This window comes from Natrix helvetica (genome assembly GCF_964273705.1).
Source record: "Natrix helvetica genome assembly, chromosome: 6".
NCBI lineage: Eukaryota > Metazoa > Chordata > Lepidosauria > Squamata > Natricidae > Natrix > Natrix helvetica.
In genome coordinates, this window is record NC_138553.1 from 30542984 (window position 1) to 30564104 (window position 21121).

General features: G+C 38.4%; 1 protein-coding gene across 6 annotated transcripts in view; it reads left to right on the top strand.

Moving 5' to 3' along the window:
* Positions 1-229: 229 nt before the first annotated feature.
* The window catches only part of MGAT3 (beta-1,4-mannosyl-glycoprotein 4-beta-N-acetylglucosaminyltransferase), a 49208-nt gene continuing 28316 nt past the window's right edge, over positions 230-21121 (top strand). Inside the window, exon 1 of one of the 6 annotated variants that reach the window (XM_081958553.1) lies at positions 230-733. The gene's annotated coding sequence lies outside the window, so the exon portion shown is untranslated. Of the gene's footprint in view, positions 734-5500; positions 5895-21121 lie in introns of those variants that run through there. The other 5 variants (XM_081958552.1, XM_081958549.1, XM_081958550.1 and 2 more) reach the window with 5 other exon arrangements.

Below are 21121 nucleotides of genomic sequence, written 5' to 3' on the forward strand. Positions count from 1 at the left end.
GAGGAAGGGCGGGAGGGAGGTGGTGGGAAAGGCAGCCGGGGACTGGGAAGGCGCCTCGGGGGCCGAGCGAGAGATGGGCAGCGGGGGGTGGAAGAGAGGGAGGGAGGGCTCCGCTCGCACGCACGGCTTTGAATGACTGCCGCAGTTTAGGCAGCAGCCGGCTGACCTGCCAGGCGCGCCACAGCCAAGGGAGGGAAACCGAAGCTCTCTCCCGATCGCCGATTCCTCTATCCCGTTAGCACCGGGCTCCCCTCTTTGGATGGTGCAAGGCTTCCAGGAGGAGGAGGGGGAGGAGACGGAGGAGGAGCTTTCCTCATATTATTATCACCATTATTATCACCACCATCAGTATTAGCATTAGAAGATTTCGTTATTTTTTTCTGCAGAAAGCGGTTCCCCCCCCCCTCCACCCCGCGGCTGCGATCCCCGGCAGTCTTGGACGCCCCGCTTGCTGCGCCGCCGCCGGCGCTACCCTCCGCACCCCCCGTTTGTGGCTGGCTCGCCCCCTCCCACCCCTGCAGAGGCTGCGCTGCTGCTGCTGCTGGCGCGGAGGGCGGGAGGTGGCGGGCTCTCACCCGGGCTGAGCCATGCCGGGGGGCGGCCGTGGTTGCCAGAATCAGGAATGGGGCGAGACGTCGCGGAGGATCCCCACATCTCTCCACCGGGGGCCCTGGAGGCAGAGGAGCCGCCGCCGCCGCCGCCGCTGCTGCTGCTGAAAGACAACGGGCGATGGGTGAGTGCGAGAAGGCTCAGCACCCCCCCCCACCCTCCCGGGGAAGGGACCCTCCGCTTTCATTCCCTCCCAACGGCTAATCCCAGCCTTGCCCCTTATTCCCCCTTTTCTGACTCCTCCGGCCCCTCGTCTCCCCCTCCTGTCACCTTTGCCCACCACCTTCCCATCCATTTTCCCTTTTGTCTTCTATTTCCATTTCGTGCCTTGCTTCCCACCCCCTCGGGCCTTCCCTCGCCCCCCCCCTCACTTGCTGGCTCCCTTCCCTTGCCCTCTTCCTTAGGCGCCCCTTCCTACCGAGGCGATCCCGGCTCCCCTTCCCCACCTTCTTTGTGTTTGATTATGGAAAGGGATGGAGAACCGAGGGCTTCCTGGGAGGAGAGTCCCGGAGATGTGGAGATGCTGGGCAGGGAAAGTGGAAAGGGATTGCTCCAAATTGGCCAGTTCGTTGAAGCTTAGGCATTTGGAGGATGGGTGCTCCTAGCCTGGCTTTTTCTTCTACTTGGGACTTTCGGTAATGGACGGCAGCCTTTGTGGCCTTGTGGTTGGCCAAGAATAGTGGTGTTTTCGCCCCAATTCATTCCGAAAGATGCCAAGTGAAGAAGGCTCTCCTAGAGATCTAGTGAAGAATCCCCCCACCCACCCTGCTTTCCCTTTCTTGTCGGTATTGAACGACCAAAACAGTTGTGTATAACATGTGCCTGTGATAACATCTCTAAATCTCCAGATGATCCCTGATTTCCCTGCAGCTGCCTGGCTAGTCAAAGCAGGCTGAATTTGGGAACTTCATGAACGGGAAAGCCAAGATTGATTACAAACGTCTCCTGATTTACCTTCCCCCTTTGGAAAGACACAAATTCCCAAGGAAGGTTGCCATCAACACTGCAGAAAGGGCCTGTTTGCTCCTAACTTCCCTGTGCCGGGATGCCACTCATGATGCATTTGTGTCCAGTCTGCAGTATTTGGTAGGCAGCAAATAAGTGTTCAGAGTTGGTTCAATCCCAGAATAAACAGGCACAGAGACTGTCCTCTCCTACCCACTTATCCTTTTCTTAAAAAAAACAGGAACAGTTTTTAATAGTCAGGCTTGTGTGTCTTTCCTGGTCTATAAGGTCATTGGTAATACTTTAGAGTTGGCTTGTCTACTTTTTGATTCTGCCAAAGTACCTGTCATATTGTGCAGCTTCTGCCTGGGACATGTGATTGTCTGCACTAGCACAGCAAAGGTGTTGCAGTCAGGAAGCTGAGTGTGTGCTGCAGCTATAGACTTATTTAGGCAGCATGGAGAAAGAGAGACCAAACAAGGAGGAGGGATGGAAGAGAGAAAAAAATGGACTACTTGTTTTCTTCTGGGACTGTCTGTGGAAGTAATTTGAGTCACATTGAAAATAGCCTTTTATCATCTCATGAAGGCCTAGTAAAACTTTTAAGAAGTGAATAGCTCAAAAAATAAAGCTCAAATGATTAGCAGAGTTGTCCAGATAATTTGTACTGTATGTTCCTAGTACCTCACATAGTTCTTTCAGTAAAAGCAGCTCCAGGAATTAGATTACTATTATTTCCATATAATAGATGAGAGTTGAGGTTGGTGGTGACATGCCTAAGGGAGCTAATGAGTTCATGACAGTTCTGTACCAGGACTCTGCTTGACAAATGTCTGACAGCTTTTGCCAATCAGTCACTTTTCAGACATGCAAGGCTAGCAATTTACAGAATAACCTACACATCTGGGAAGCTTTATGATGAAGAAGGCCAATTTCTGGGTTGGTTTCTAAGTTGATATGTCTCACAGAAATAAGTTACTAATGACTAGGACACAACTATTCCAACATTTAAAAAGCATGAGTGAGAGTGATAATAGCAAATGAAAAAAAAATATTTCTGATGACGTTAGATTGAAACATATGCCAGTTACCACTTGATAGCTCAATCATTTGATGACTGTATAAACGGACCAGAACTTAATTAACCAAAACTCCCTCAAGTCCTATGATTCCTTGTAATCTAATGGCCATATTCATTACATTTTCTTAACAATGTCTACAGTGACCTTTACTTTCTAGGAAAATTTGCTTTTCTTCTTTCTTTCTTTCTTTCTTTCTTTCTTTCTTTCTTTCTTTCTTTCTTTCTTTCTTTCTTTCTTTTTCTTAATCTATTTTACAGATTTGGGATTGCTGGTGTTTTCCCACCCAGGTATTGAATATATCTAAACCTGCATAGCATTTTTGAGATCAGCCAAGGTGAATTAAATGTTGCCATTTAGTTTACTTTTATGTAATTTCAATTCTAGTTAACAATGGAAGAAACATAGTTATTTGGAAAGTCCACCATAGCATTACTATATTTGTACATAGGAGCAAAACTGACTCAGCCACCAATACTAATCACTTTCCTAGCAATGAACTCGGGATCATGGGGACCTGGCACCAAATCGCTTTCTAGCCACACCCTCACTCCATGAAATGTCCATGCCACACCCTTAGCATTTATTTTGAGACATGATCTCATGTTACCTGGAACTTCCTCATGAAAGTATTTCCATTGTTACTGCTTTTTCTATTTGGGAAGAACAACATTTTAGCTATCATACCAATTCTGCCTGATATGACAATGTATGGGAAGATTTATATCGGCCAAAAATCTAGGACCAGATTTGAAAATAAATAGTATATCGCACACCCCTTCCTCCTTGACGTGGCAGATATAGAAATAGGAAAGTACGAATATCATTTGCCTGAATACACATTTTCTTTTTTTTATTCTAGTAATCTTGGGACAAGCAGGTCTGGCATTGCTTCAAAAACTTGCAAAACCAGAGTTCCAGAGTTCATGATGAATTAAAACATAACAAACAAAATCATAGATTTATTAGCATCATCTACAAATCTCTAAGCAACTAGAGCAGGGGAAGAAGAGTGCAGTAGGATCTTATTGCCAACTGAGTAAGACAGTTACTTTTGGTGAGACAGTCAAGGAGGAAAAGTCTATGCCTTTTCCCTTCTTGATGCCCTCCGAGAATCCTTGAGTTTCTGCAGTGAAAGCTGATGAACAGTAGATTTGGAATGGTGCCTAAGACTGTCACAGGCCATGGGAACACTACCAAATTACTATCTGTATTTCTTTAGTCAAGGTGATTTGCTTGCAAAGTAGAGTATCCTTTCCAGCTTGGATGCTCTTATACTGTACACCCCCTAGTGTGGATTCTTTAAATATAAAGGAAACATGACAGAGGCCAGTTGTTCTGCTAGTGCCATCTCTGCTTGTGGGCAAGTCAGATTTTTCTCAGATTGTATTAGAAGCAGCTGCTTGGACATCAATCATGTTTCACTGAGGCGACAGAAACCTGGCCTACTTTAAATGCTATGGTCTCCTCTGAGCAATCTTCATTTACTTTACAGCCTTCCTCAAAGAAAATGTCAAAAATATTTTTTAGAGACTGCATGATATAGCCTGCGATGGAGTTGAGGATGATTTGAGATCAGATAATTTAGATGTGCATATGCATAAAAATATGATTAACTTATCAAGTGTAAGACCAAAAATCACATCAAATTTGTCAAGAGTTGGGGTCTCCAAGTAGCTGCATATTTCTTCTGGTTAGAAGATCAGCAAATTGTTGCCTTGTGCATGCCTAAGAATTGTTTTTTTCCTAAACATGTTTATGTTGTAATTATACAATTCTATGTATTTATAGGATTTTCTAAATATATCCTTGTCTAACAAGTTGCAATATATTCCTATGCTGTGCTGTATACACAAAGCACCCACAAAGCACCAAGAGAGAAAGGGTGATTAAAATGGCTGGTGATTACACACAACATACTGAATGATGTGAGCAACTTCTTCTGACAGGATATCTATTCTTTCCGCAATTATCGGTCGAACAAAATCTTGTTCATTTAACCCCCCCCCCCCCAACTTTGCTCCATTTTGAGCAAAGCTTCAGCTGCTGAATTTCTGTTTGTCATGTAGCTGAAGTTCTGTCCTAGTACAAAATGCAGAAGGCTCAGTGTGAGGGGAAAATAGTAATCCTAAAAGAAGTGGAAACAAAACTGCTCATGCAATTACAGTAGCTTTTTGACTTCAGAAGATAGATTTGAGAAAGGAATATTAAAACATTGGAAGTCTTTCTCTACTCCTACACTGATCCTTGTAGATATTTGATCTTTGTAGGAATAAACAACTTGCTTTGGCTCATTTTCTTACCTGGCTATTCTGTTGCAGAGTATGGGATATACCCAATGACTCAAAGTTAAGTCATTGTCTCCTACTCTTATCTCTGTACTAAAATACTTGTATTGAGGAATTTCTCTTCCTCATATGTACTTATGTCCTCACTAGTGAGTGTGATAGCTAATTGGAAGTTGAAAGACCAAAAATATATGGAAGGCATCCAATTGGACAAGTTGGCATTTGTTTGATGGACAAACCATACTCATCTGGGGAACATCAACATATTTTTTATCCTAAAGTTACCTCTCTTGCATTGTTGTAGTTATCCAAGGGTTGTATTTTGATATTTTCAAAATATAGTTTTTAGCAAATAATGAGCATCACATAACCTGATAGCAACGTCTTTCACTTTTATGAAGTTGAACATTAAGTGGTAAGCAAGAGATAGAACAATCAGTGCTCAATAGATGTTTGGCTCTACTCTTCCTGGAGAATAGTATGCATTACATTTAAAGTATTTCTTCAGCTTCCTTCCCAATCTTATGATGGATTAAGGGAGGTATGAGTAGGGTATAAGAGGCTGAAGGGAGGTATGAATAGGGTTGACTAAGCTGAATACCAGTAAGCTGCAAGCACCTCAAATAGTTTCCATTGAAATCAAATGGAGCAGTGTTTGCTAATAAATGCTTACTCAAGTTACCAAGACATGAGGCTAGATTGTTTACTCTAAAGCAAGTTTTTTGGTACATTGTTTCAATTTGACCCAGCTAGCATAGAAATACTTTGAGGAAGAGGTAGAGCCTATAAAATCTTAACATAGCTGTGGGAAAACCACAGTGGGGGATTGTTGAGAAAGCTGAAGGTGAGGAGCAATCTCTGGGTTAGATCAAATGCACTAAAGAGAGTCAATTTTCCTTCGCAATATATCTTCTGCATTTGTACCTTTGATAGTAGGGACCACATGATTCTCTTCTTATGTCTGCAGCCAAAGGTAAGCACAAAACAACAGCAAAAGTACATTCAGGTGTATGTATGGGAATAATCATGTTAACAGGGATCTGGCTGTGGGATCATATCCCAACTGGTTTGAAGCCACTTCTTTTTATCATTAATTTTAAAGCTGTGTGCCTCATTGAGGTTTCCCCCACCCCACCCCAATCATGTGTCCCTACTATAAGGTGTGTAACTCCATAGGCGCATAACTATTAGTGTAGCCATGCCTCACTTGGAGAAATCCTTATTAAGCAGACTCACTTGGTGCCCATTTTGCAATTCCCTTCTCTGTGAAGTTCTTTATTTCCCCAAGCATTTGACTATTTATAACTTGGAATATCTGTAACTCTTTAAGTGACTGGCAGTTTTGTATTGATTGTAGTCCAAAACTATGCTATGGTGCTCTTGTTAGCATTGAAAGCACCCCCCCCCTTTTCCCCCCACCTTCATTATTAAAGGCTAATTTTATAAATAAATAGTAGTGGTTTCTGCAGGACCTATGAAGCAAGGCAATGAAAATATCATGTTCCTTTAAGATTGATACTTCTGAAACAACCTACTTTTGTTGGAAAATTGATGCAAGCTTATAATTATGCTGTATGTCTGCACCTGGGGTGGGTTCACACAAGACATTAAGTCATAACCAAAAGTACCACTGTGTGATTTAGCATGAAGGTGGCCTCAATACATACTGAATTCAGTAGGATTTACTCTAAGATAAGTATATACATAAGATATTATAAGACACTGGTCAAAGTTAAGTCATTGTCTCCTACTCTTATCTCTGTACTAAAATACTTGTATTGAGGAATTTCAGATTACAGTGAAGGGGTGAAGAAATAATGTGATGTAATAAATGGAAGGCTTGTATTTTGAATGGGTAGATCACTTGATTTTAATCATTGGTCATGTTCTTACGATCATTACTTACAAACAACTATGGTTTAATCAATATCATTGTCTAAGTTCTCCTGATACAGAAGCATAACCTTACTATACTGCATATTATGCTGTAATTAGTAGTTTGTAGTTGACTGCATTGTTTGAAGCAGGCATTCCTTAGGTATTGCTCGCTGTCTCTGCATTTTGGTTTAATACAGGATAGTTTTGAGAATTAAATAAGGAAAAAATGATGTTTATTTTCCATAATTCGTTAGGACAAGGCAGACATAAAATGTGACATTAAATATAATGGGGAAATCAGAAGTTATTTATAAAAACCTTTTTATAGGTATTATGGGAGGAACAGCTGCTGCTAAGCAGAGCAAATAGAAATTTGTGAGGTAGATCAAAAACCTGACTTCACAGAAGACGTCTATTAGGTTTATGTACCTCTAATGCCTCATTTTTCTTGGGTGATAGTGCAGATACTTAAGATATTTATTATAAAATTAACTCACCTCCTTGATGGAATTGTCAGGAGATGCAGATAACCTTCATCACAGAAAAGGGAGAATTATTGCACAATAATTACACAATATCTTTGGAACTGCTAGGAACCCTTCTGGAAGCACTTTAGTACTACTTCCAGCTCTGCTAGGGGTTCACTGGCTAGCATTACTTTTTAATCTCCTATCCCTTCGTGAGTTTAGCATGGCCTACAGCAAGAGCCCATTCATTTAAAAAATCCATGAAGTTCTGTTGAGCATATCAGTGCCATCTCTTCATGGGCTCCTCCTGCATTTTTAATAGCTCTCTAGCATGAAAATTCAGAGCAGGTGAAACATTGCCTTAATGATACATGCAACAAATAAAGCATTTAGTGAAAATGTTCTGTTGTGACTTAACATAGAGAGCCCTAGATTCATTTTTACTCTAGTGATTCTTAAGCATCTTTTTGTCTACAGGGGGACTACTTGAAGGACTAGGAAGGCTACTTTTTTTGGAGTGAGAATGGAAATGCTTCTCCTGTTAATCAGAGCCCCTAGAAAGCCCTCTAAAATGGGTCTGCCTTTCTGCATGATTTACTACATGGTTTACACTCTTTCTGAATTAATGGCCTGACCTTGATACTTTCTGGTCAGAAATGATGCTCAGAACAGTGACTCATTTGGAAATATAATTAGTGGGACAAAAGTAATTGTCTCTTTAAATCTCAAGAGTGATGTAAAAATTATGAAAATGATCTCCAATATTGATTCAGAAAACCAGAATAAAAGATTATGAGAAGTCTAGAAAACACTGGCCTCTCAACCAATTAAAAGAATTGTTTCCATCTTACCTTTTTCTGTGAATAGCCATTCAAAACAATAGTTATGAAATAAGGGTTAAAAATTTTAAAGTAGAAATTGGAACACCTCAAAATAATATTTTTGGTTTTTAGTTTTGTCCAGTTGGGCCCTTCAATCTCATTCTTGAAAACAAAAGATCAAGTAGTAAATCTGAAGTTAACCAGATCTATCTTAGATTGTAGATCGAGTAACAGAATGGAAAGTTTGTTCATCCCAGGAAGTCTTCATATGTAGCAAAATAACTACACAAAGAGCCTAGCCTTTAGCCCAGAATGTTTACTTCCTGTATGGATACACGTGTGGGGATTTTTAAATGAAGAAAAATTTGATTGTGACTTCCTTATTGCAATCCATGGTCATGTAGTCAAGAAATACTAGACTTTAATTATTTGTGGAAAATAAGCCATAATTTGAATTATGTATCTGAACAACTATTTTTATCTTTATGGCCTTTTTAAAATATGTCACTTTAGTCATTTAGATTCCCAATTTTTAGGCTCATCAAAAGCTATGCTGCTATTGATTCAATATTTATTGATCATATTTATATGGCCACCCATCTCACAGAACATGATTCTGGGTGATGTACAATAAAAATATTTATACTAAATGAATTTAGTATGTGGTCTGCTATATAAATCTGATATCTATACTTCTTAGTATAGACCTTGCAATATTTTTATGGCAATTGTTATGATTTCAGCTACATTCAGAGAACATACAAGCATATCCAACACACAATTCCCTTTCAGGATAAATAACATTTTCTAAGCACAAACACACAGAGGGAAAAGTAAACGAAATGAAGATAAAGCAGGAAATCTAAATCTGGTTTACCCCAGCACCATTTACTATGCTTATCCATATCTTTCTATCCTTACAGTCATTACTTTCAGGGGTGTCCAAACTTGGGAACTTTAAGACTTGTGGACTTCAACTCCCAGAATTCCCCAGCCAGCATGGCTGGCTGGGGAATTCTGGGAGTTGAAGTCCACAAGTCTTAAAGTTCCCAAGTTTGGACACCCCTGATTTACATCATTTCCATATATAATTTCATACATTACTTTGGGTTCTTTAAATTTCTCTTTTTGATGAGATCATAAACATCATGAGTTTTTAGTCTTCCCCTCCTCTTCAGCCATCCAGTCTTCCAGCATATATCTTCTTTTGTGATTTCATCTGTTTTTATTATTTAAATGATCAAGCTGTCTCAATCAATGCATTTTGTTCTGCTCACTCACCTTTGTATTCAACCCATCCAGCACCCATGGCTTCTTGACTTACTCTTTTCTTGTTTCATCACACATATTTCTTAAGTAACCCATTCCCACTGCATCTGGATGTGAGAGCAATCGATCACCCCATTGATCATTAAAGTTCATTTGACTGATCCCATTGTATCCAACTTTACATTTTCCTATCATACCTAACATTGAGTTTCATACTATACTATACAATTGGCAGGAACATGTTTTTTATATACAACCATTTTTGCTCCTCTGACATTCATTCCTTGAAACAAGACTATAGTACTATATTTCCATGCATATTGCCATATCCTATAATTTCTCCATCAATTTCCCATCTTCTGTAGTACGGTAATTTCAGAAAGCATCCCATTTATTCTCATTCATACTTTTATCATAAGGAGCTATTCTTTCAACTCCATAGTCATACAAAGCATTCTATAATTCATGCCTATTCACTATCATCCACTTTCTCCAAATCAGTGTATAATCAAAATTTTGTACTTAATCAAAATTTTAATAAACATCACCCCAGACACATTTAACAAGCTCACTCATAGGATTCTTAATATTCTGAAATAATTTGTATATAAATAAGACAATTTGTCCAAGCAGTGAAGCACATGTTGCTATATTCACACTAATTCCAAACTGGCTCTCTTCATTCTTTATAAGTGTATAGAATGAATGGAATTAGGGATTGCATTCTCAATACATCTGTAAGATCCCAGACTGATTTAGATTGAGCAAATAATTGTTTTATATAGGCAAAGAAAATGAGAATAGAAGAAAGGGGTTATTCCTTGTCACATCTGGAAGTATATACTTTTTTCTAATAAATGCAAAGCAATTAACATTCACTAAAGAAACATAATTAATAAAGATGCCTTACATTTTTGTCCAGTTTAGGTGAATCAGTCTCGTGAGGAAAAGAAGTTGCACTTCTATAATTCTATCAAATAGATAATAGGGATCTATGAAATGATATTGCTATCTTGAAGAGCATCAAGGTACAAAATACAGGATACTGCTCTGAATTAAAGCTCCATTAGCTAAATAAAAATAATGGCTGTTAAGTGGGTAAGAATAAAAATGTTAACTTGTTGCAGTGTAACAGACTATTTAGTGAGAATTTCTTCTGTTCCCTAGAAAAGTTTTCATATTGAATCCTTTCAGTTTTGTTCCCACAATCAATACATTTTTGCTTTTCTTAAAAAAACACTACTTATGAAACATGGATTACTGGAGAAAATCAGTAAGTAAGTAAGTATTTAATAACTGTAATTTTGATTGTTTGAATCGTTTTCCTTTTGAGATTATTGAGAAGTAATAAACTCAACAGTGCCATTTAAAAGAGAATGAAATTGATATGTGCTATTTTATGTCACTTAATCACCATTGTCTTGACTAACAGTGCAGTGAGGTACAACTACATTTTATATATTCACAAAAATCTTAGATAGTTTACGAAAAGTGCTACAGAATTTATTTATGGTAGATCTGCAAAAAACCTGAGACCCGGACCTTCAAGGGAAGGGAAACTTAAAGATTTGGAGTCTGGAATATGCTTCTCAAAATTCTTTTAGGAAAAACAAGAGTTCCACTAGGAAAAACTAGAAATATATATTGTTCAGTTTTAAGAAGCTGTTGTGTGAAAATATCTTCTCAGCCTTTTAGAAAGTTTATATTCCTCCATCTATGCTAATTCTTGCAGTGGCAAGTTCTGTTGTGTTTCATGGAAGTTCAAATAATAACTCAAAAGGAGTTAAATATGCTTGTATAATTTGCTCCTATGCAGAGTTTGATGCACCCAAACCTATTAATCTAAATATGACTATCTAATTCTCAATTTGCTGGATAGATAGATGCATAAACTGTTGAAATTAGTGAGACCAAGTAGGCCATAAATCTGTTTGGCATTGAAGTACACTTGAAATGCACCTGTTGTTAATTACTATAAACTTCCACTTTAGCATTTGAGACAACCCTCTAAAATCTCCACGTTGCGTAAAGTCTCTTGCTAGTCTGCAGTCTTTTTTATGAAATTGCTATGTTGGTTTATCTGCAGTAGAATACTTATTATAGAATTAAGAATAATTAGAACCAAACTACAAGTGGGAAAATATGCCTTGAAAATTGTTGGTGTCTTGAAACTAGTTGGTGTCTTCAACTAATCAGTTATCTTTATTATTAACACTATGCTGATAAGAAAATTGGGATCCCCCCCCTTATGAGTGTTAAGTCAGACCCCTTTTAGGCATACCATTTTAATATCTTTTCCCCAAGACACCTAAAAAGTGTGCTCCAAGGTGTTGATAAGAGTTAGGAAGTTAGCGACTTTTAAGTTTTCCATAGTACTCGCATTACCCCAACTATCTCTAATTTGTAATATATTTTAGGCACTTGTAAAACCACCCAGATGCTGTGATCAATTTTGTTCATTCAGATACTGTAATAAATTAGTACACATTCAGGATCATATAGATCAGTGGTTCTCAACCTTTTCTTCACTATGGACCCCCTTTAAATACCTTTTGTGGCTGCAGACTATGGCTACGGACCACCCAGACTTAACTCAAGATTTAAATAGTAAAATTTCTTCAAGCCTTTATGGACCCCATGTGACAACATTGTACCCCCTCCCCCCCAGTCTGCAGACCACAGGTTGAGAACCACTGATACAGGTGATATTTTGCATTAACACGAATAAGCCATGCTAATTATCATGTGGTTTTTCTTTCCCCACTCTGAATAGCACTCTGAATCAATGAAAAAATCAGGTCTCTGGGTCTTGAAGCTTAGGAAAATAAGATTGTAGTTATTATAGGGCAGGGTAAAAAATTTTTGGTGACTGAAGAAACTGACGTTACTGAACATTTGAACAAAGCAAAGAGCAAAAGCTTGTAGGAAACTGGAGGGAAAGACCAAGTGTCCTGTTCCTAGTCCTTCACACTTAGAAAGAAGCTAAAATGAGCCATGAAGAAGCTGCTGCTTGTATGGCTAGCAAAGTGGAACAATGGGGGAATCATCATTACCATCATCATCATCACCTCCATCATCATCATTCTAACTATTGTCAATCTACTGAGGGACGAAGGGCTCTTCTGAATGTTTCCAACCAACTGGTCTTGAGCATTCCTTTGCCAATTGGGTCCACAATACTAGCTGATGTCATCACTCCATCTTGTTTTATGTCTCTTTTGTAGGTGCTTGTGTATCAAGTAGAATCCATTCTATGAATGCCTTAGTCCACCTGCCATCAGTTTTTCTTGCTATGTGACCAACCCATTTCCATTTCAATTCTTTTACTTTTTTGATGACTTTGTATATTTTTGTTTGTTCTCTAATCCATGTATAGGTCTTTCCATCTTTTCTTGTGATGCTGAGCATGTATCTTCCCATGGCTCTTTGTACCACTCGTAGCTTTTGTTCTGATTGTTTGTTTGTTTGTTTGTTTGGATTTATATGCCGCCCTTCTCCAAAAGGACTCAGGGCGGCGTACAACATTAAAAAACATACATCCCAAAAGTTAAAAAAAAATTAAATCCATATCCAAAAACAAACCGAATTTAAAAGACAATACATTTAAAATAAGTTAAAATTAACAGGCCAGGCCGGCTTGCTGGAAAAGCCAACTTTTTAGGGCGCGTCGGAAGGACTGGAGGTCAGGGATTATGCGAAGCTCCAGGGGCAGCTCATTCCAGAGGGAAGGTGCTCCAACAGAGAAGGCTCTCCCCCTGGGGTCACCAGCCGACACTGTCTGGCCGACGGCACCCTGAGGAGGCCAACTCTGTGGGATCGTACTGGACGGTGGGAGGCTACTGGTGGCAGTAGGTGGTCTCGCAGGTACCTTGTGAGGTTAGTGTCCGTGTTTCACTGGCATATGTTAGAACAGAGAGCACACACTGATCAAAAACTTTTCTCTTCAGGCATAGCGGGAGGTTATTCTTGAAAATTATGCTAATGTAGGAATACTGAACATTTTCTGAATTCAACAGAAACATGGCTGTTGGGAGGAATACAGCATCTCTTTGATCCTTTGCTTACCATAAAGGAGACTAATATCAAGTACTTTGATGCTGTAACAGTAATATTTATATTATAGTAAAGGTATATCAATAATATATTGTCTATATGAGCATTTGTATAGTTGCCCATCTTAAAACCGATTCTGGAAAGCTTACAACCAATAGAACAATATGTACAATCATAAAAAGAAACAAAACCACCCTATATATGTATACTATATGAAATCAAAGAAATACAAGAAACTTTGAAGAAGATAAATTAGTAACCCTTTCAACAGCAGAATAGCTATGATTTCAGGCAAGTTTGAATCCCACACCTGCAACTAGCAATATTGTTTTGAAGCAGAAAGTTCCAATAGTTGGAAAGATAAAACTGGGTATACTCTCTCATCACACTTCTTTTCTAGTTTTTGATTGCAAAGAATTGCCTTGGTGTATGCAATCTCAGATCAAAATCAATCCCCCTCTTTACAAATTCCTGCAGTTGCTCAATGATATTCCTCAATTTGGCATGGCCAGGAGAACTATAGGGTTTCTTTTGCATAATTAAAGCATTCTTGCATAATATATTAATCATTCTTATGTAGAACAGCATCTTCTGACTTACTGCAAATTGTTAATCACAGTGAATTTCCAATGTATTTGTACATGTTTTTTGTTTCTTTGTCCTGTGATGCAAATGGGGAAAATCCAGTTATTGTAGAAGGTTTTCACTGTAATCCTTTGTAAATATTTTCAGTCTTGGAGAAAACGATGAATCAAGCTGGGTAGTTTGTCTCTACCTGCTGTCTTTCATGTGTATTGGATTTTAGTTCCAATTATTCCCATCAATTACAGCCTCTACTTGGGAATTTTCAAGTGTCATCCAACTCCTAAAGCCTTCTTTCCCAAACCTGGGTAAATTATCACAAATTGGGCAAAAATGATTTTTCTTTGGGTAATGATTCACAAGCTCCATTATCCAATTATAACAGGAACATTTAAATTGACTTAAAGTGTTTTACCTACAGACTTTCTGATAAGCAGTTTTGGATAACAAAGGAAAAAGTTTTAGAAGCATTGTGCTATGGTATATGATCCTAGCAAAGGCTAAATTACAGAAATTGTATACATACAATAGCATTAATGAAAATAAATCAGAATTAATCTGATCAATGTCTTTTATCTAATATAAATTATTGTAATAACCTGTATATTTTTTTAAAAAAGTAATGGATGCTTTTTCTTTGCTGCTAATAACCACTTCTGTTTTCCTCTTAAACTTTGCTTTTTAATATAGTACATCTTTTTCTTATGCTTAACAGTTATAAACATTTTGAGGTTTGTTGTGAACAGTGGAATCATTTTGTAAAAAAACTCAATTCTATTGGCAAAGGCAACGTTTTTTTAACCTGGTGTCCTGCTGGAGCTGCATGTGGATTATGGAAACCACAATCTAATACATCTGGAAAACACCAGATTTTTTTGGGGGGGGGAAGAGAAATGGGCATTTGCAGACAGCAAATTTCTGCTAAGTGGAAACATTGCTGGAGTTGTCAAGTTAGAGTTTATGGATTTTGCATGTACAGCATTCTATGGTATATATAGAACAGAATAGAATAGAATAGAATGGAATGGAATTCTTTATTGGCCAAGTGTGATTGGACACACAAGGAATTTGTCTTTGATGCATATGCTCTCAGTGTACATAAGGAGAATAAAATACATTCATCAATAATCATAAGATACAATACTTAGTGTTAGTCAAGGTTACTAATAAGCTATCAAATCGTACTAGTAAACAAATAAAACAATATAAATGGAAAGATACAAGCAACATGGTTATAGTCATAAGTGGGGAGAGATAGATACTAGCAAGGGAGATGATGATGATGATGATGATGATGATGATGATGATGATGATGATGATAATACGTTTGGATTTGAGTACAGCAAAAACCACTGGGAGCATCAGGTTGAGAAGGTTTTAGAGAATGAGAAAGTCAAGGTCTTGTGGGACTTCAGAATCCAGACTGACAGGCACTTGGCCTACAACACCTGACATAACAATAATTGAAAAGAAAAAAGTATGGTTCATTGACATTGCAATACCTGGTGATGCACGAATTGAAGATAAACAGCAAGAAAAAAAATCACAAAATACCGGGGCTTGCAAATTGAGGTTGAAGGTCTGTGGAAAAAGAAATCATGTGTTGTCCCAATTGTAATTGGAGCCCTTGGAGCAATACCTAAAAGGGCTATCTCGTTATTTGAAAATTCTAAATTTACCTGATTTGAACATTCTAACTCTACAAAAAACCACCCTACTTAGAACAACTTATATCCTCCGACAGTACCTTAACAGTCCCTAGGCCTAGGTCCTTGGATAGGACTCAAGCTGTTGAGCTACCAACCAGCCCCAAAGGCTGTGAATCTCACCAAAGATTAATCACATAATAATAATAGTAATACAGTCTTAGTAAATTATTTGACAGTGTTGTGGGAATTAATTGTTAAGCAGAGTGATGGCATAATAATGTTAAGGCTGTCACATTTTCCCAGAATTTAAGACCAGGAAATAGAGAACAAAAGTCTGAAAAAATAAATAAAGCCACTATTTGGAACAAGAAAAATTCCCTTGAGCAAAAGTCCCACTTTCTAGAGTGAGCTCTGTTTCCTACTGCAGTTGGGTTATGATTGGAGGAAAAGAGGGGGAGGCAGACCCCCCCACTCCACCCCCCATGAAAATATGGAGTCGAGTTTCCTTCTTGCTATGTCATGAATGGGGGAAGCCAGGGAGGGAGTGCTTTTTGCATGGGGCTTGGCTTGTCACCAAATGTTTACGGAAGGAAAGAAAGAGTTGCTGGCTGCCAAGGAGGGACCCCTGCAGACTGAAATGAAGGAGAAACAAGGGAGGGTGAGAGGCTCTGCTCTGTTCCAAAACAGCAATAGAGCTGCTACTGTGGGAAAGAAAGCATGCTGCCAAGCCTCAAATGAAGGGGTGACCACGTGGGTGTCTGAGAACAGGGGTTAGTAGTCCCCCCCCCCTTGAGCTCTTACCCTATTTCTCAACAGTAGCTGCCAGGAGAGTTTTGCTGAGCCACCAGCTTCCCCTTTCCAAACCCTGTTTCTAGAAGGATGTTTCCTCCCCGCCCCCCCTCAGGAAATAAAAACAACACAGGAAAAATAGGTTGTTTTCGGAAGCTTTTTAAAAAATCAACCATTTTTCTATCCTGAAGTTTGTAACAATGACAATCTTTTCTTTTATGTACCCTGAGAGCATATGCACCAAAGACAAATTCCTTGTGTGTCCAATCACAGTTGGCCAATAAAGAATTCATTCTATCTATCTATCTATCTATCTATCTATCTATCTATCTATCTATCTATCTATCTATCTATCATCTATCTATCTATCTATCTATCTATCTATCTATCTATCTATCTTCTATCTTCTATCTCTATCTATCATCTATCTATCTATCTATCTATCTATCTATCTATCTATCTATCATCTATCTCTATCATATCTATCTATCTATCTATCTATCTATCTATCTATCTATCTATCTATCTATCTATCTATCTATCTATCTATCTATCTATCTATCTATCTTTCACATTGCCTGGCTCTAGTCCAGGGGGAAAGACCATTAGATCAGAGATGAGAAGTGTGTGAATGTTCAGATATTGTTGACCTGCACCTCCCGTGATCCTGTTCCATTGGACAGTCTACCAAGGACCCTGAAAGGAATAAGAATTCAGTGTCATATGGTGGAGGAGGAACTATTGTGTCCTAGAAAATCTATCTTTCAGCAGAGATATTCATTTTTCAATTCTGTACTAAGATGGATTTAAATAGTTTTATTTATTTTTTTATTCAGAATCTTGTATACTTTGGGGACAACTTGGTACTGAAAAGGCTGAGCGTAGCACAAAACCATTAAAGCAGGGGTGTCCAAACTTGGCAATTTAAGACTTGTGGACTTCAACTCCCAGAATTCCCCAGCCAGCAGAGCTGGCTGGGGAATTCTGGGAGTTGAAGTCCACAAGTCTTAAAGTTGCCAAGTTTGGACACCCCTGCATTAAAGGTAAAGCTGGTAATTAAAAAAAAAAAAAACCAATATACTAATTATGTTTCCAGACATTCATTTAGAAGTCTAGTTTAAACAAGTAGTTTTGTGGTAAGAAATGCTTTTCAAAAATTAGTTTAAGGATAATTTTTGAAATACATCTGAACATTCCATACAAACATGAAGCTGCATACGGCTTTCTTAAACTCATAGATTTGTTCAAAAAGTGAAAATCTTTCCCAGTTTTTAAAAAGAAATAGTAAAATAAGGAGCTACTTTCAGCAGGAGGTAAACTTCTGGAATTATATGATCCAACAGGAGACAAACTCTTCAACTGATGTGACAGTGATGAAGGAGAAATTTTTATGGGCAAAATAATGTTTATTCCCATGTCTGGAATGCACACAGAAGTGAACAGAAAGAATGCAATCTCCAAGTACACTGACAAGCAAAAAAAAAAAAAAAGCAAACGAAATCATACTAAGAATGGGCAACCTGTACAAAGAACAAAGCAAATGTAATCAGATTTAGGGAGCATTGCAAGAGAAACACAATGCAGGGGATGGGTTAAAAGTACATTTTCATACCCCTTCCCAAAGTATTTTTTTTCATATAATCAGTAACTACTAAGATTTGTTTTTGTACATAAGCTTATATACTTGCAAAGTGTAGTCTGGCATTCACAAAGGCGTCTCTAGGAGATCGAAAATTGTCACTGCTGGGTAGAATTTCTGTGATTAAAAATGAACCTTTTGCCAAGAATAATGTTTTCGTTTCAGACAATACTTGTTTTGACAACGGATATACCGTTTGAACAATGGCAAAAAGCTATATCTAAATTTTTATGGCAAGAGGGGAAAAAACCCAAGAGTTAAATATAAAGTGTAATAACATATAAAGGAAAGAGGAGGATTGGGTTTACCAGATTTAAAATTGTATTTTGCTGCCTGTGGTTTGGTCTGGGTAAAAGAAAGGGTGTTGCTGAGAAATAAGAGACTTTTACAGTGAGAAAGTCACAACCTGAGGTTTGGATTGCATGAGTATTTATGGGATGATAAGGAGGAAATTGGATTTTAAAATCATTTTATCAGATGGGCCATATTGAGAATATGGAATACATTTTTGCTGAAATGGATAAATTAACTTCTTAAATTAGAGAGATTATCTATATCTATTTGATGACTAGACTCTTCTCATGGACGTTTTGCATAAGATGAAAAAAATAAACTTATCCAACAAGATGCAGCTTAGTTGTAAGAAAAGTAAGGTTGTAGACAGAAAAAAACCAAATTGATAGATACCGGATAGGCAGTGCAGTATCTGGCTCAGCAGTAATGCCTGTGAAAGGGATCTAGTTATCCGATGGACACCTTTTAAGTATGAGCCAGCAGTGTACTGCAGTTGCCAAAAAACAAAAAACCCAATGCAATTCTAGATTGCATCAATAGAGAAATAGCATCAAGATTACGGAAAGTGATAATTCTGCCTTGTATAGCACCAGTGAGACCACATCTGGAATACTGTGTTCGGTTCTGGTCACCATGATGCAAAAAAGATACTGAGGCTCTAGAAAGAGTACATAGAAAAATAACAAAGATGATAAGGCTTCTGGGAGGTAAATTGTATGAAAAATGAGAACTAGAAATGTTTAGCTTAATAAAGGGAAAGATTAGAGGAGACTTAATAGCAGTCTTCCAATGCTTGAAGGGCTGTCACAAGGAGAAATGTATTGATTTACTCTCCATAGCATCTGAGGACAAAAAGCAATGAGTGGAAGCTGATCAGAGAGATCCAACCTAGAAGTAAGGAGATATTTTCTGATAGTGACAACAATCACTCAATAGAATAGCTTTCCTCCTGGAGTTGTGGGTGCTCCATTACTGGAGGTTTTCAGGAAAAGAGATTGGACAACCATTTGTCCAATGTAGCATAGGGTAATTTAAGGACTCCTGCCTTAGGCAGAGGACTTCCAAGGTCCCTTCCACCCTATAATTCTATGATTAGGACGATTAAGCAGGATAGATGATAGAAAGAAGAGTAATATGATCTAACTTTAGAAAGGGAAGTCAAAGTATATTTTTCCTGATGTGAAGAATATTGAAGGTCACTCTTTTATACTTTTTTCAGTTCTTTTACACTATTAACTTTTTTCTTGTCCTGCTTCTCTTTTTAATGCTTTTTCTCTGCTTTCTTTCTTTTTCTTGCTTATTGTCTGTTAGTTTGTGTTAGATTTTACCTTTATGTTTAAAAGTTTTAATAAAAATGATACTTGAGTTTACTTGGTAAATTGGAAGCTGAAATTTTAGTATTGGATTTAGGCTTAGATATGGAGCAGATCTAGATTTTGTAACGATAGTTAGATTAATCATGATTAAAATATAGATACTTAAAATGTGAATGGTGGATTTTGGAGCCAACTGAGCGTACAATGTTGTCAGACAGTTTCTGAAGGAACTATATATTCCAGGATTGCACAATGGAAGAACCTCCAGTGTTGATGGTTACAGTACTAGTATGGTAGGTACATTCTTCCTGAACCTTATATCTTCTGATTCAATACCAGAAAGGCAGATGAAAGCTTTGCAATTAGGGTACTTCTTGCCAGCCTTTCAAATTAAGCCTGCTCAAGAAATAGCCACTGTAAGGATTTCATGCATGCCTCTTTATTGTTGTAGGGTAATGTAGCAGAAGGTGGCTCAGTGGCTAAGAAGCTGAGCTTGTCGATCAGAAGGATCGGCAGTTCGGCAGTTCGAATCCCTAGCACCACATAACAGAGTGATCTCCCGTTACTTATCCCAGCTTCTACCAACCTAGCACATAAAAAATGCAAGTAGAAAAATAGGAACCACCTTTGGTGGGAAGGAACAGCGTTCTGTGCACCTTCGGCATTTAGTCATGCTGGCCACATGACCACTGAGATGTCTTCAGACAGCGCTGGCTCTTCGGCTTTGAAACAGAGATGAGCTCTGCACCCTAGAGTCGGGAACAACTAGCACATATGTGCGAGGGGAATCTTTACCTTTACTAGTGTAACAGAATCTTGAAAGCCTGACCAAGTTTCTTTCTGCCCCATTCAAGGCATGGTATTTTGAGTTTCTTTATCATCCTTATTTCAATCTCTGGACTGTGTAATCTCTTCTAATGTCCCCACTTAATGGTTCTTTCCTACTTTCCCCAAGTTGATGTCTAAATTTCTTAGACTTCTACATATGGTTTTGGTGCTTGTTCCATAACAGAACTTCATCTTTTTGATCCCAGTCCAATTTCACCACTGAGAAGCTGAACCGAATTATTTCCATCTTGGTTGTGGCCCCAGAATTGCAAACGTTCCTTATTGGAATGTGAAATCCTGGACCAGTTTGGCATGGCCATATTCCCTTGGGCAGGAACTTTCATCTCACCCAATTTTCATTTTTCTTAACCATCTTCTTTTCCTTTCAGTGCGTTTTTTAAATTCAGTTTCTTTAATAAAGGGCTAGCTTGGAGCTGTAATGATTTCCCCCCTTACAAATATGTAATGCATAGTTTACTTCCACCCACCAACTCCAGTTCCAAATAGTGAAGCAAAGCTAGCGATGGGGCATATGCGAGGTACTCGTTTTTTCGTTTTTCCTTATTTGTGAATTGAGGGAAGCAAAAAGACAATCATGCCCTCCCTAACTGTTAA